Genomic DNA, 5,888 nt, shown 5'->3' on the forward strand with positions numbered 1-5,888 from the left:
ACGATTACGTTCTGGCCTTGACTCGGGCACTAATGGATTTGCATTCTCGGGTGCAAGCAGCATATAGTGAATTGCCTCTTTTGCTATCTTCCATTAAAGTCAAGCCTGGTGACTATGTACTAGTGAAGAATAGGGTAAGGAAAGGTTTGGAGGTTCGGTGGGAGGGACATTACCAGGTTCTGACGATTCCAACAGCGGTTAAGGTAGAAGAAAAGAATGCGTGGGTTTATCTTCACCATTTTAAGAGTATTATTGGGAGAATAGGCTGCTAACTTGTTTTCGTCAAGGAGTTTCTTAGATAACATCGTACCCATCAATAGTCAAGAGTACGTTCAGCTAACAAAATGGACAAAGGGGATTTGTGCCCATGCAAACTCGGGAGATGGAGACTCGTTAGTCAGAAATCGTGAAACTATGCCCATATAAACTCGGGAAGTTACTTAGAGTTCTGATCAATTACATCGCCGTTGTTGTTAAGTTGTATAACAGGAACCATGTCATATTATTATTTGTTATCATGTATGATAAAAGAGGGGAATGATAATATTGGGCATTTTAGGTGCCCGACAAAATGGAGGATTTCTGCTTTTGCAAAGCTGCATGACATCTTTTGCAAAAGCTGCAAAGACCATGAGGATCATTGCTCCAGAGTGTCTGTGGCCTGGAAAGAGGTTGAATACAGGTTGATGTCCAGATGTCTTCTAATTGATAATATGTATGAGGTTTTGCAGAGAGAGCTAAGTCCTGCCGCAAATGCATGCTCTGGATTGGTTGGGAGATGATGGGTTATAATAATGTTGATAATTATGTTGCATGGTCTTTGCGCCGTTACTCGTGATTGGTCAAGGAGAGGGGCCTTGCCCAAATTGTTTACCTGGTAGAATGTTTCTTTGCTTATATATAGACCAATTATAGACCAATTTCAAACCTATCTTTCATAAGTAAAATCATTGAGAAAGTTGTCCTCCAGCAACTTAATCAATTCCTGGCTTCAATGGCTGCTACGACAACTTCCAGTCAGGATTTCGACCTCTTCATAGCACCGAGACCGCTCTTATTAAAGTTGTAAACGACATCCGTCTTAACACAGACTCTGGCAAAGTTTCAATATTAATGCTATTAGATCTCAGTGCTGCATTCGACACTGTTGATCACTCAATACTTTTGGACAGGTTGGAAAAATGGGTGGGGCTCTCAGGCACAGTCTTAAGTTGGTTCAGGTCATATTTACAAGATAGGAACTATTTTGTTTCCATTGGCGACTTTGTATCAGAACCAACCAACGTGACGTGTGGAGTACCGCAAGGTTCGATCTTAGGGCCCTCTTTATTCAACATCTACATGCTCCCACTAGGGCAAATCATGCGATATAATAATATTGACCACCACTGCTATGCCGATGACACTCAAATCTATGTAGCGCTATCACCAAATGATTATCGCCCCATAGATCTGTTGTGCCAGTGCATTGAGCAAGTCAAAGACTGGATGTGCCAAAATTTTCTCCAACTAAATAAGGACAAAACGGAGATAATTGTTTTTGGTGCTAAAAAAGAAAGGCTTAAAGTAACCCAACACCTTCACTCTCTGTCCCTGAAAACTTCAAACAAAGCCAGAAATCTTGGGGTCATTATGGATTCAGATTTAAATTTCGACAGTCACATCAAATCAGTAACAAAATCGGCCTACTATCACCTCAAAAACATAGCAAGATTAAGAGGACTCATGTCAGCTCAAGATTTAGAAAAACTTGTACATGCCTTTATTAATAGTAGGCTAGATTATTGCAACGGTCTCCTTGCAGGTCTTCCAAAAAAAACTGTCAGGCAGCTACAGCTTGTTCAGAACGCTGTTGCTAGAGTTCTAACAAAGACCAAAAAATTTGAGCATATTACACCAATTCTTAAATCCTTACATTGGCTCCCTGTATGTCAGAGAATTGATTTTAAAATCCTGCTGCTCACCTATAAATCACTACATGGTTTAGGGCCAAAGTATATCACTGACATGCTTCCATAGATTATGAAAGAAAACTGGCAGGGAACATAAAAACTGACTGCAAAAGTTTTTATAGATATGTGAAAAGAAAGAGATTAGTTAAAACAAATGTAGGTCCCTTGCAGTCAGAAACGGGTGAGTTGATCATGGGGAACAAGGATATGGCAGACCAATTGAATAACTACTTTGGTTCCGTCTTCACTAAGGAAGACATAAATAATCTGCCGGAAATAGCAGGGGACCGCGGGTCAAAGGAGTTGGAGGAATTGAGTGAAATCCAGGTTAGCCGGGAAGTGGTGTTGGGTAAATTAAATGGATTAAAGGCCGATAAATCCCCAGGGCCAGATAGGCTGCATCCCAGAGTACTTAAGGAAGTAGCTCCAGAAATAGTGGATGCATTAGTAATAATCTTTCAAAACTCTTTAGATTCTGGAGTAGTTCCTGAGGATTGGCGGGTAGCAAACGTAACCCCACTTTTTAAGAAGGGAGGGAGAGAGGAAACGGGGAATTACAGACCAGTTAGTCTAACATCGGTAGTGGGGAAACTGCTAGAGTCAGTTATTAAAGATGGGATAGCAGCACATTTGGAAAGTGGTGAAATCATTGGACAAAGTCAGCATGGATTTACAAAAGGTAAATCATGTCTGACGAATCTTATAGAATTTTTCGAGGATGTAACTAGTAGCGTGGATAGGGGAGAACCAGTGGATGTGGTGTATCTGGACTTCCAGAAGGCTTTCGACAAGGTCCCACATAAGAGATTAGTTTACAAACTTAAAGCACACGGCATTGGGGGTTCAGTATTGATGTGGATAGAGAACTGGCTGGCAAACAGGAAGCAAAGAGTAGGAGTAAACGGGTCCTTTTCACAATGGCAGGCAGTGACTAGTGGGGTACCGCAAGGCTCAGTGCTGGGACCCCAGCTATTTACAATATATATTAATGATCTGGATGAGGGAATTGAAGGCAATATCTCCAAGTTTGCGGATGACACTAAGCTGGGGGGCAGTGTTAGCTGTGAGGAGGATGCTAGGAGACTGCAAGGTGACTTGGATAGGCTGGTTGAGTGGGCAAATGTTTGGCAGATGCAGTATAATGTGGATAAATGTGAGGTTATCCATTTTGGTGGCAAAAACGGGAAAGCAGACTATTATCTAAATGGTGGCCGACTAGGAAAAGGGGAGATGCAGCGAGACCTGGGTGTCATGGTACACCAGTCATTGAAAGTGGGCATGCAGGTGCAGCAGGCAGTGAAGAAAGCGAATGGTATGTTAGCTTTCATAGCAAAAGGATTTGAGTATAGGAGCAGGGAGGTTCTACTGCAGTTGTACAGGGTCTTGGTGAGACCACACCTGGAGTATTGCGTACAGTTTTGGTCTCCAAATCTGAGGAAGGACATTATTGCCATAGAGGGAGTGCAGAGAAGGTTCACCAGACTGATTCCTGGCATGTCAGGACTGTCTTATGAAGAAAGACTGGATAGACTTGGTTTATACTCTCTAGAATTTAGGAGATTGAGAGGGGATCTTATAGAAACTTACAAAATTCTTAAGGGGTTGGACAGGCTAGATGCAGGAAGATTGCTCCCGATGTTGGGGAAGTCCAGGACAAGGGGTCACAGCTTAAGGATAAGGGGGAAATCCTTTAAAACCGAGATGAGAAGAACTTTTTTCACACAGAGAGTGGTGAATCTCTGGAACTCTCTGCCACAGAGGGTAGTCGAGGCCAGTTCATTGGCTATATTTAAGAGGGAGTTAGATGTGGCCCTTGTGGCTAAGGGGATCAGAGGGTATGGAGAGAAGGCAGGTACGGGATACTGAGTTGGATGATCAGCCATGATCATATTGAATGGCGGTGCAGGCTCGAAGGGCCGAATGGCCTACTCCTGCACCTAATTTCTATGTTTCTATGTTTCCACTATATAAGCCTTCTAGACCGCTAAGATCTTCTGAAACCAATCTGCTAGTGATTCCCAGAGTAAATACAAAACATGGGAAAGCAGGATTTAGTTACTATGCAACAAATAGCTGGAATAAACTTCCTGAAGATTTAAGACTTGCCTCAACTTTGACCACTTTTAAAATAAGACTGAAAACTTTTATGTTTACTTTAGCTTTCAGCTAAATCTTAACTACATTGCACTTTTAACTTTTGCACTTTTTATAATGCATTTTTAATTTTGCTTTTCTTTTCTTTTAGTTCTTCTATTTTAGTTCATTTTATTATTTCATTTATTGTATGACATGTTTTTATGTGAAGCACTTTGAGTCTGCCTCGTGTATGAAATGTGCTATATAAATAAAGTTGCCTTGCCTTGCCTTGCTTAATGGAACTGTTTCCCACTAAGTGCTTTCTATCAAAACAATATTATATAATATTTTGTGATTGAGTTAGGGAACTGTCAATTTACGTATTTTGTAACCGTTGCTCCCTCCCTCTCCACCCCCCCCCACCTTCATGTATTTTGCGCCAAGAGTCCATGAAGGTATAAAAGAGGGGAAGCACATGAGAGTGTGCCTATCTTCTGGGATAGTACATGGACTGTGCTGATCTTCTGCAGTTCTACTCGCACGCTGAAGGGCTTGAACGAGTAGAGACAAGGATCGGACCCGCGGTGTTGGACTAGGTATCGTATTAAAGAGAGTTGATTACCAGTGCTTGTATTCGGTGTTTGACTGAACCAAACTAAGGGGGTAAGATTAGGACCGGAATTACTCTGCCAGGCCACTGTGCTGCCCTAAATGTGCTTTAAAATGGAGATCTTGAGCATTGGTTAAATCAGGTCTTATGACCTGGCTAAAGTCCATTTGTACCCCTTTAATGCAATTTCCTTGATGTTAACTGCACCCTCCATGCCCATCTTTCCATCTTGATGTAGAAAGTTCAATAGATTAACCACCCTGTGGATGAAGAACTGAGGTTTTGGATTTAGTTCTGGACTCTTCAACTCTTAGGAACATTCTCCATTCATCGCGCGTATCTGAACTTGTTAGAATTTTATATTCATCAAAACCCAACTGTGTAGAGTAGTGGACTAATTGATCCAATCTCTGACATCTAGAGCAGCGACAGAGGTTCACCTACACCTCCTCCAACCTCATCAATTGCATCCGCTGCTCTAGATGTCAGCTGATCTATATCAGTGAGACCAAGCGTAGGCTTGGCGATCGCTTTGCCAAACACCTCCGCTCGGTTCCCAATAACCAACCTGATCTCCCTTTGGCTCGGCACTTCAACTCCCCCTCCCATTCCAAATCCGACCTATCTGTCCTGGGCCTCCTCCATGGTCAGAGTGAGGACCACCGGAAATTGGAGGAGCAGCCCCTCATATTTCGCTTGGGCAGTTTGTACCCCAGCGGTATGATCATTGACTTCTCTATTTTCAGACAGTCCTTACTGTGTCCCCTTCTTAGCTCTCTCTCTCTCTAGCCCACTGGCCCCTCCTCTTCCTTTCTTCTTCCCGCCCCCCCCCCCCCCACACACTTCAGTCTGAAGAAGGGTTTCGGCCAGAAACGTTGCCCATTTCCTTTGCTCCATAGATGCCGCCTTACCCGCTGAGTTTCTCCAGCATTTTTGTCTACCTCATATTTCACTTAGGTAGCTTACACCCCAGCGGTATGAACATTGACTTCAAATAGCCCTTGCTTTCCCTCTCACTCCATCCCCTCCCCTTCCCAGTTCTCCCACCAGTCTTACTGTCTCTGACTGCATTCTATCTCTGTCCCGTCCACTCCCCTGACATTGGTCTGAAGAAGCGTCTCGACCCGAAACGTCACCCATTCCTTCCCTGCAGAGATGCTGCCTGTCCCGCTGAGTTACTCCAGCATTTTGTGTCCAGTAATCATTCAAATGGATTGGCATTCTTGCCAATAATTGCCAAATATTGTAAC

This window comes from Amblyraja radiata, chromosome 8 (assembly GCF_010909765.2).
Source record: "Amblyraja radiata isolate CabotCenter1 chromosome 8, sAmbRad1.1.pri, whole genome shotgun sequence".
Lineage (NCBI taxonomy): Eukaryota > Metazoa > Chordata > Chondrichthyes > Rajiformes > Rajidae > Amblyraja > Amblyraja radiata.